This window comes from Hibiscus syriacus, unplaced genomic scaffold, assembly GCF_006381635.1.
Source record: "Hibiscus syriacus cultivar Baekdansim isolate YM2019G1 unplaced genomic scaffold, ASM638163v2 tig00004004_pilon, whole genome shotgun sequence".
Lineage (NCBI taxonomy): Eukaryota > Viridiplantae > Streptophyta > Magnoliopsida > Malvales > Malvaceae > Hibiscus > Hibiscus syriacus.
The window spans coordinates 53,022-64,597 of NW_024061991.1; the positions used below are offsets into that span (position 1 = coordinate 53,022).

At 34.9% G+C, this 11,576-nt stretch overlaps 1 long non-coding RNA gene and 1 pseudogene across 1 annotated transcript; one reads left to right on the forward strand and one right to left on the reverse strand.

The window, feature by feature from the left end:
• Positions 1-2,190: 2,190 nt before the first annotated feature.
• On the forward strand, positions 2,191-2,760 carry LOC120185659. The gene is made up of 2 exons (XR_005522147.1): positions 2,191-2,265; positions 2,493-2,760. It is a non-coding gene; the product is annotated as an uncharacterized LOC120185659 (long non-coding RNA).
• A 1,966-nt stretch (positions 2,761-4,726) lies between these two features.
• On the reverse strand, positions 4,727-10,294 carry LOC120185821 (annotated as a pseudogene).
• Between the last annotated feature and the right edge of the window lie 1,282 nt (positions 10,295-11,576).

The following is an 11,576-nucleotide window of genomic DNA, read 5'->3' on the forward strand; positions in this document are numbered from 1 at the left end:
TCGACAAGGTACTAAGCTTTCTTAGACTGGAGAACTTTAACTTAAGAAATCTTGATATGAGAGAGGGAAAAAATGGCTGGCCTCAACTTTTGGTGCAAATTTTTATTAATTTTTTGTACCTGAAAGAGAAAGAGAGGGAGAAGGAGCCAAAGTAACATTATCAATATCCATAAATATATAAATTGTTGATAAATAAATAATGTTATTTAGTCGGTCGGTGTATATGCTTAGGCTTTTAAGTTTGCAAAAACATTTATATCCGAAGTCAATGTTTTTAATTTGTGGATAAACTGTACGGAATTTATTATAATATTTAAAGTTTATATCAATGATGTCAAAGTCTTCAAACTACTTTATCTGCGAATAAACGAGAGGTAAGAATTTCGTTGATAAGAAAATAGACGAACTCAGTAATTGATAGCTCACTAGAATGTAAGGAGTCACTCTATTAGGGAAGATCATTTCACGACACCTCTATATGATATGGACTCTTTAATTGCCCAGGAAACTGCTTTTTCAATTTCTTTATATTGAAGTCTATTTTAACATTAGCTATGTCTTCTGAGGTGCCCAGAGCAGCAATTATTTGCTCTTGTTGACGTCTTTGTTTAGCATTGGAAGTTCCTTCATCCTCTTCTCCTCGATGTTCATTCTTTTACTATTGGAAGATCAACAGTTCTTAAAGAGATTTTTGGATTAATTCTTGTTTATTGTGATTCTAATGTTACAGTTGTAGGTGAGCCTCCTGGAGAAGCTTGAAATTGTGTTTCCAAACTCCTCAACTCAGCTTTCAGGCCATGGAATGTAAGGGTTTTGGTCCAGGGGTATATGTATTGTTAGTAGTGTTGTTGGAAAAAATGGTGATTGGATTGGTCAGCACCATAATAGGTTTGGTACGATCCATAGTATTTTGGACCGTATGTGTTTTGTTGCTATTGGTCAGTGGAGCTAGATGTGTAAGACGTAATCTGAGATGAAGATGGCAAGGTGGATCGGTTGTCCTAAGATGGCTCCTGGGGTTCATCGTGGTTGATTCTATAAGGTCAGAAGTGCTCCGCATTCATCATATCAATTATTGATGGAAACAAATAGATTATGTCAATTGTTGATCGAACAAATAGATTATGATGGCGGTAAGAGATTTGCTCTTTTTAGTTTGGACAAAGAGTTATAGTCGATTGTGAAGGCGGTGAATAAAAGATTTGAGAGAGAAAAAGGATGAGAAAACTCAGAATAAGAAAGTATCATCTCTTTCTTGATAAAGAGGTTTATACTTCATATACTGACCACTTGTATGTATTGGTGTCAATCATAAGATCATGATTGTTATTCGTAAACCAGTAGTGTATAAATATGATCGTCTGACAATAGATTTAATGTTGACGGGTCTCTTGAGCATGCCAATAGTCTTGTCAAAGATTTATGGTTGAACATCTTATGAAAGAGTTCCTCTGGCGACTTTATAGGCGAATAAGTTATTTTTTTTGAATTAATCATTGGTATCGATCTATTGACCGACTAATCCAGATCGGATACTGCAAAGTCGATGACGGATAAGTTATTTGATCATGTAGATATTTGTTACAAATGAGTATCTCCAGATGTATAAAAAATTTAATCACAATTTTGGTAAAATATTAGTTTGATTAGAAATATAATACATAATTTGATTAAGTAATTAAATATCGTACCTTTTACGGTGGTCTGAAATTTAATTTTAAATTCAATGAGTGATCTTGGTAATAAAGGAAATGATGTTTTTCTTAGAGAACTCGGGTTCAAGTAATTGTATCTGCAAGGTAAGTGTGTGCTGTCAATAAATTAAGAAAAATTATTCCAACAACTAGTTGGTTTAGTTGGATGAGGCACTATATTCCTTAAGCAAAGTCAGGGTTCGAACCATAGCGTTTGTAACAAACCTAGAAAAAAATATCATATCCCTGTTTTAATGTAATAAGGAAGTTCTTTTGGGATGAAATCGAAGTTCTCTATGACAAGGTTTATTGCTTTCTTCTTATTTACATGTATATCTTATTTAAGCTGCAAATTTTAAGGTGTATTTCATTGATCTGGATTTGAAACCTTTGAAGAAAATGGGAGGACTATTACAAGTTAGATAAGAAGATTGTTAACTGCTATTGTCATAGGGCAAAAACTGAGCATAAAACAGAGAAAGCTGCTAGAAAGACACATATGAATAAGTATTGAGATAAAAGATGTTCCTTAAAACTTAAAAGACAGTTTGTTTTACCGAAGATTGTACTGGTAAGTGCAATTATTTTTTATATGTTTCCTAAACTGTTGTTGTAAAGTAAAGTTGTAAGTGAAGATGAGAATTACTCATCTTTAGGCTCATGTTCTTCCTTCACCCCATTTTGGAACTTTTGGATTTCCCTTTGAGAAACTACTTTATTGCTGCATCTTTTGTTTAAATTATTAAATATAATCAATAGATGTAATGCTTACCATACATGCGCATCATCTGGTTTCAGGAGTGCTGGTTAACATTCCATTGCCTGTGGGAGCTTTACAGGAGAAAAAGAGAAAATGACAGACTGCAAGGTTTGGGCTAACAGGGAAACGATGTATCAACTGTCAACTACTCACTGCCAATAATCATGAGGCCACACAGCCAATTAATTCATACAGCTTGATGTTAAAATTGCTGTTTTTAGTTAAACTTTGATGGATTTTGGTGGTGAAAGCTGAAGTTATTAGCAGACTTATCTTAAATGCACTCTTCCTTAGAAGCTAATCAAAGCAATATATATATATATATATATATATATATATATATATATATATATATATATATATTTTGAAAGTGTAATTGTGAATTCCATTCTTTTTTTCTAATAGAAACAGCTGGAGTTATGATTGAAAGGAAATTAAAATATGTGAAGGGGAGCTTGATTTTCAGTTTACATTCATTTTCAGTGTACTTCGTTCTGCACTGTAGAAGTACTGTTGTCTTTTTGTTTTTGACTGATATCTTCAGACTTCAGCGCGTGTTTAGTATGGTCCCTAACATGGTCCATGGTCTCTTCAGCTACAAGCCTATAAATAGAAAGGCAAATGATTTGCAGAAATGACCACTTGATGAAAACACTGCTATGTTTTGGGATATGTGAAAATAATTCTGATTCTTAATTTGAAGTTTATGCTAACTGAAATTATTAGCTTTTGTAGACCTTTTTTCCAAATGGACAATTGGAGGGGGGGGGGGGGTTCCTAGAGTTCTATGTCGGCAATTTCCACACATTTTTGGTTTGCCAGGTATTTGTTCAATTCTTAAATGTTTATTATTGTTCAGTTGATTCCAGGCTTTCTTTTGAGAACAACATTTCAACGCTTCTCAGATTGTTTATTAGCTTTCAGCCCCCATTCTGAGGAATTCCTAGACTACCCTTGAGTCATGCCCTTAAACTTGGCCTTGCGGGTGAAGACAACTCAAACTTCTAGGCCAGTACCAGCCTAACAACCACCTGTGCTTTTTTATTTCGCTATGGTAACAGGAAAGGAATATTTCAACATCATACCCTAAAGCCACAAATTTTTTAGTAGGATAAAACAATTCGCACTTCAGGTCCCAGCTTCATTAGTTTAGAAGTAAAACTTTTGCATTAGTTGCTGAATGTCCATCTCAACCAAAGCTAATTGTCCTTAAGAATTCCCTCGTTTAGGGACTGTTGTGAAGGCTTGCTCGTACCGTAATTGTATAGTTTAAAGTTTGAAGGCTTGGGAGGACGTAAATGAATAGTACAAGTCTGAGTTTTGCCCATTCAGCTCCGAACAACCACCGAGTTTGTATTTGAACTCGCTCTCACCGCTTCTCCACGATGGCATGTATAGTTGATTTCAATTTTAGCAATAGAAAGGATGTTCCTTAATGACTTGGAGTTTGAGTTATTGGAAGAGGTGTGAGCCAGATGAACTGCTATATTTGTGTTCCATACAACTGTTTCAAGGTCATTGAATGAGAACTCTCAAGTCATGTTGTTACTACTCTACTATCCTGTCAGTAAAGCTGCTCGGTCTGAAGTTCCCGGTACAAGGTAAATATAGTTCGTATCATCTATGACCCAGCCAAAATTACAGTAACTGTGACCAAAGGAGTTGGCCTGGTTAAGATCATTGAAGTTCAGAGACTTCTGAAAACACGCATCATTTTAAAGTTTAGGGCTGCAAGTGATGGGAAGTAAGAGAAGCATGGACCTGAAGATGTTGTCATTTAACCTCCAAAGACATGGTAGAGGATGATGGTATGTTGTGGAGGATATCTTTATAATTATGGTTCCATTCTGTGATTAAGATCTTACATATTCCAATTTTCTTTGTAGTAGTTGGATCATAAGCATATAGCATTTTTCCTATTATATTCTAAACCGGCCAGTGTTATAACATTCTAAATTGTCTAGAGTTATTCTGATCTAGTTCTGAATATATTCCGATTATTAATCTTTTGATTCTGGTCGTATAATTATATGAATGTATTGATTTAGTTGCATTCTTTTGCAGTATATTGATTGATTCTGGTCATAATCATACAGATGTATTGTTTATAATCATAATTATAGCTTCAAAGGTTTCTTTTCTTATAAAAGAAACATGAATGTCGTCGGATACTGTATATTTAAACACAATTTAGTTCGATGTTCTAATTATTCTATGTAACAAATTCAGAATAAATATATGATGAATCAGATGTTCCATATATGATGAATTGATAAGGCATAAATCAACGTGCTTAATTGAAACATATCACATCCCCGTTTTCTTATGTATATGTGCATATTTATTCACAGACTTGCATTACATACATATTTAGCAGAAGATACCATAATATAACTGATCTAATCTGATTGCCTCGCCGCCATATGTCACACCACCAAGTTTATCAGCTTCCAACAATAATTCCTATTTACATTTGATGTTGCTGATGCAACAACTGAGACAAAACTAATGGTTTGTTAACGTTTTGATTGGCCGGAGCTGGAGACTGATATATGAACACAATCACACCTTAAAGATACATCCTAATCAAGTTATTAACATCACCTGTTATGTATATTTCTTCATGTGCCTTTGAGCACGAAACTCGCCAAGTTTGTCTCTTAAGTCAGCTGTAAGGTAGTATTAGAATCTTAAATATGTTAAACATCAGTCAACAAATGAAGTTCAGTTGATTTTGGATCACAACTAAATAGATAAGAGTGATGTTTTGACAGTCAATGAAGGGGAAAGTGAGGGACGTACCAGCATCCTTGTAGCGCTCCTGACTAATAGCGCTGTTTAAGTCACAGACAATGTTGAACTCCTCCGTATCGAGACAATACTGACCACTTGGCCTAAACCATAAATGAATTACGTTCTAGGTCTGGAAATTCAGAAACAAGAATCTCCTGCAGATGCAACTTTTAACATGTTTCTACTCTCTCAATAAAGGAGCAAAAGCAATCTCCTAAAGGGTTTCAAGACTAACCGATCCAGTTCGGTGAATAATAGGCCACCTGAAGCTGGAGACTGCGTTGACAGCTTCCCAGATCCAATTACGCGCATACCATCACTGTATGCCAAGTACTTGTTCACTTGTATAGGTACCTGCATAACACATCATGTAACCACCCAAAAAAAATTACAAAATAATGTTTAATTGAAATTTGAGGTTAATTATGAAAATTGGTGAAATTTGGGGACTAAATTAGAAGTTCTTTAAACTTGTAGCTTGTTTTAGAGTTAAAGGAAAATTCAGAGACCAAGCCCTGAATTTACCCTAAAATATAGTATTGGTTGTTATATACGTGAATTGGTTTCTGAAAATCAGAAACCAATTCCTCCCAAATTTCCCTCTCCCAACCTTCACTTCCGACGACGATCCCGACGTCGTCCGAATTTCGATCGCCGTTTTGAAAGCACCATCATATTCGTTATCGAATTGAGAACAATCCCCTCAATTTAATTGAAGCAAAACGCTGCCAAACGTCGTGAATTTCAAGTCAAAGTATCGACATTTTTTTTAGCTCAATCGCCTATAAAATCCTAAATTCATCGCCGATCGTTGCTCCGTTTACGACACCTCCCGCACCATCGTGTTCATTGTGCCGTTCCGAGTCCGCCGGTGTCATCATCGGTCTCCGTCGACGGCGGCGCGTGGGGAGGTGGATCAGTCAAAGATTCGGCCGAGTCGAAATCGAGCTCTCCGCCGTTCAAAAATTTGAACCGATCTTTGTAAGTATTTCGAAATAGCTCAAAATAATTTTTAAAAAATTTTCCGTGATTTTTAGAGCCCCGGAGGACGTTGCACGCGCCACACGGGCCGCCGTAGGGCGAGTGAAATCTGGAAACCGGTTTAACCGGTTAAAACCGGTTTTGACCGGTCATGACCCGACCCGTTGACCGACCCGACGACCCCCCCTACCCTACCCGTTGACCCGGTCGTTGACCGTTGACCGGTGTTATCTGGGAATTAATTCGGTTTTAGTGCTATTCTGGAAATTATTCGAAATATGTGCTATTTTGGTAATTTTGTTCGAAAAAGGTGATATTATGGGAATTAATCCGAAATTGGTGCTATTTTGGGAATTAATTTGAAAATAGTGCTATTTTGGTAATTATTTAAAAAAAAGGTGCTATTTATGTAAAATATTTGACAATTTGTGACCTCCTTTCACCAAAATTTTGACCGGCTTTGACCGACTATTAAACGACCGTTAATCTTTTTCGAAAATACTTATCCTGACAGTTTTCGACGTCCGAATCTGTTTTTGAGGTTTTTTTTGCTAAATTCAAACCCGAAAATCTCCAAATCGTCAGTCAAACCTGTTGACTTTAATTTTGACCAAGAATTTGAAATTTCGAAAGGTCATACTTTATGTTTTTCGACGTCCTGAATTTGATTCCGAAGTTTGTTTTGCCAATTTCTGACCCGAAATTCCCGAATCAAGCTTGTGAACCCAAAAAGGCTTAGTATTTTAGTATTTTGATTATTTATTTGAGATATGGTTAAGGAATTGATTAAGTAAGATATTTTATGAAGGTACTCGTGTTTCACCTGAGCAAGGATCAGTCAGGTCCGGTGTTGTCCGTTCTTCAGATCATTCCGAACCGCGTATTACAAGAACTACCCGATCTAGGGCTGCAGCAGAGCGTGATCGACAAAACCAGTAATAAGCTTCCCTATTTGATTTCTCAGACTGTTACAGGTGTGTTTCCCTACCAGTGTTATCTTACAGTTATAAACTATATATCCGAACTGATTTATATTATGAGAATATAATATACTTTATGAGGAAATATCCGGTATTTTGAATAATGTTTATTAAATGTCTGATTTACCGTATAACTTTTATATGGTTTATAGTTATAGTATTTTTGGTACATGATTTCTAAATATGGAACATTTCCATATTTAATGGATTAATTACTGTTTTTACTCTAATGCATACATGTTTATTTTGTCATTTGGGGTACGATTGAAGGAAGTATATCAGGTCCCTTTGCTGTGTGCGAAGGTAAGCCTTACAGTTTACCAGGTCACTTTGCTGTGTGCAAGGGTAAGCCTTACAGTTTCCCAGGTCTCTTTGCTGTGTGCGAAGGTAAGCCTTACAGTTTACCAGGTCCCTTTGCTGTGTGCAAGGGTAAGCCTTACAGTTTCCCAGGTCCCTTTGCTGTGTGCAAGGTAAGCCTTACAGTTTACCAGGTCCCTTTTGCTGTATGCAAGGGTAAGCCTTACAGTTTCCCAGGTCCCTTTGCTGTGTGCAAGGATAAACCTTACAATTTTCCTAGGCTCCTCTGCTTTGTACACAGGTTAAGCCTTACTGGTGTATAGGCGTGTACGTTCAGGTGAACCTACACAATTTGCTGATTGGATGGGTAGTGTGCATGTTATTAAAATATATTGATAAATTGTTTTATCTTATCTAAATTATTTTGTTATGTATATGTTATACACTGTATAGGACACACTGGGCTTTTTAGCTCATTCTGTAAATTTAACCTTTTCAGATAACAGCAGACCGTAAGCTAGCAGATTTGACATCAGGAAAAATCAACTACTTTTTTTGTACGAACATATATTTCTATATGTTTTTCGGTTATGTTTGGTGACATGTATTTTATTATCGTTTTAGACATATTTGTATTATTAATATTATGTTCTATATTATATTTAACGTTCTATAAGTTATATATAAAAAAAACCTCTGAATGAGATATGTGACCCGCTTAGGTTTGGGTCTATCTTACAGACCAGGTCTGGGGGGTTACACATCAAGTAGGCTTCCAATAAACTCAAATTTTAGGTAGGAATTTAATATGGTATAGACGTTCGTGTCGATACAAACCGTATCTTAGGTATTCTTTCTCCTCAATGATGAGTCTTTGATATTATCAATTAGCATACGAACCAACTAACACATAACTGTTGAAAGTATTTTAGCAAGATTTAAAGCAGTGTACCCGATGTAACTAGAAGATGCATTCTAAAACATATATAACCGATTCAAATGCTCCAAAGACTATTTGGCAGAAGATTGGAATTATACTAGAGACTAACACATAAAAGGTACCTTGCATCTCACAGCAATGTTGATGGCATCAGAAGGTCGAAGATCAAAAGTGACCGACTCCGTCTCATCACCCACCTGTGAGAACATCCAACATGATTCAGTGAGGAGTACTCTACATGAACATCTCAGCGTTGCATGTCAAACAATTTTGCTAATAGTGGAAGAGAGTAATACCTTGGTGAGATAGAGCTGTGCAAAATAGGCCTCATGCACTCTTTTAGTAACTCGGACAAGTTTTTACCTGCAAAAATAAGAGATAAATATCATGAATTCGCAATCGGATCACAAAGGAGCGAAGACAAGTCCAAATATGGAGATGAAAACGAATCATACCGAGTAGCCCATCTTGTCAATCATGTTCTTTACTACTTGATACATAGTAGGTCTAGCCTGGACACAATAATTTAAACATATAGCATTCACATTCAATACAAAAACCAAGTGATTCACAATCAAATCCAATAATCCAACATGCCATAAAAATACGAATCCGGACTCAATGGGATACAGAAGTAAAACATACGATTTGAACATTACGCACTGCTGCCATGAGCAACGCACTTGGCATCTCCACTGCAATCAAAACAATAACCAAAATCAACCATCTTCCATCTTCCATCTTCCATAAAGCTGATAAACAGAGTCGAGTGATAGCGAAAGATGGTCACATACAAACAATGATTGGGAGAAGAAGACCGGTCCCATCTTCCATCTTCAGAACGATGGCAGGATGTGGTTCATAATCCGACATATGCCCACCTTGGGGATTGTTATGGACGCACCTTAATGCTGCCATCCCTCATTTTGATCATAAATCCATCAGATCCACTCCTCACCTCAACTATATGAAAAAATTACAACATACATATCATATCAAAAATTCTCAAGATAAATAGAACAAAAAACATATACTAATTCAAAGACCCGAGGATGGCAATGACAACGACGACAATGAAGTAATAATTGGCTAATCCACATACCAGCCTCAACCACACTGGAATTAACATAATCTGCATTGTTTTCATTGAAATTATCAGCCATGCTTCCATTCCCATCTGAGGATGAACTGAAAACACACTGCACGTGGTGTTGCACTTCCGCAGCTTCAGGTGACCGGAAACGCCACGCGACTTACACTTTCCGTCAGTTGTTCCTCTATAAACCCTAAATCACTTCCATGCAATCTTGCCCTCGGAAAAGGCCCATTAAACGGCAACGTATAGACACCAACTTGCTTGCTACGAACGGCAGGGCAAATCACCGGTCCTTGCAATACAACCATCTTTACCTCTTCTATCACCTGCACCACAATTTAAAACAAACCAGAATAGAAACACAGATATTTACAAATCGTAATTTCATTACAATATTTTATAGGGAATCCAACGTGCCACCTAATTTATAAACTAAACCCATCCAAAAACGAGATCGGAAGATGTGTACATATTTAAGACTTCGGGTGGTCCAATTATGAGAATTAAAGCATCAGTTCAATTTTTCAAAAAAAAAATATTAATCAAAACTTAAACTATTACTATACAAATGAAAAATCAAAATGATCGATTTTGAACAGCGATCAGTCTAGAGAATTACGGGTCTTTGAAGTTACAACAGAGCTTGTAATATGAAGAAGCCTTTTCGAAGATCAAAATTCAAAATGATTAAGGGGTAAAAGAAGGAAAAGAAAAGAGAAACAGAGCTTCGAAAAATGGAGAGCAAGCAAATCAGCCAAGGAATGAGAGATTGGCAGAAGATAAGAGCTTTTTTATTATTATTATTTTAGAGTAAACTATATAAATGATTATTAAAACGTAGGTAAGTTTTCATTTTCAACCGTACTCATTACTATAGTTGCAGAAGTCTGAGGTCACACTCTATTTTTTTTCTCCTAAAATTCCTCTTTCTCTATTCTTTAGATAAAACTAAAATTAAATTTAGAATTATATAAAAAATTAGATAATAAATGGTATTGAGAGTTAGTAATATTATTTTACTCTATTTGATATTCTTATATTTTTAAGAAAAATGTGTAATAACTAATGAAATTTAGATCGTTAGCAATCCATCTTAATTAGATGTAAATCACGTTATATGTATATTCTTTTAAGATAATAATATTAAATATCTTTATATCATGAGTACAAGTAAATAGGTCTCGTACTTAATATATGTCTCATTGTTGATCTATACAAAATTTATAATACTTTAATTAATATAACAAGAAAAGAAAAATCTTCTTTTTATAACCGTGTGTAATTCATAAAAGAAATTATATAAAAGATAAATATCATTAGGCTTACTTTTATTTTTTTCACAAAATATCTATAGATATATGAATGTAATCAATGTATAGTCTCTACTCTGAACATATATTAAGAATCCTAGCCGTTTCACTCCCAAAAGACAACAAACAACGAAAAATATCAAGATTTTATATAAAACGACATGTGTCTGATGATTCTCCAGACAATCTGGATAAGCCTCGTCGTCTTTCATCCAACAACAATAAATATCTAATTTTTGGCCTCCACCCCCAAAATATCTCATCATTTTTTTTAAATTGTAAGATACATATTTTTTTATTACCAATAATAAGTTAATTCGATGAGAGGAAATATTAATTTTGTTAAATAAAATCAGAGTTCAAATCTTCAAGTAATAAATTATACTAATTTTATTTTTAAAATATTTTAAAAAGTATGGAAGGATAACAATATCCTTACTTTAATATTTATTGCGCTTTATAAATAAAAATAATCTTATAATTTATTGAACTAAGTTGACACTCTGTTAAAATTTTAAATATTAGGATAAATTTAATTATCTAATTTTCAATAACATATTATAATATTTACTAATTGTGAATAAAATTATTAATCACAAGTATAAAATACAAACCATAATAAGTCTGGTTACCTAATACGATTTTTCTTTAGGATATTTTTGAAAGACTTGGATCAAAATCAGGGCTCTTGTTGGATCCTACCATCCTAAAACAGACACAACTAC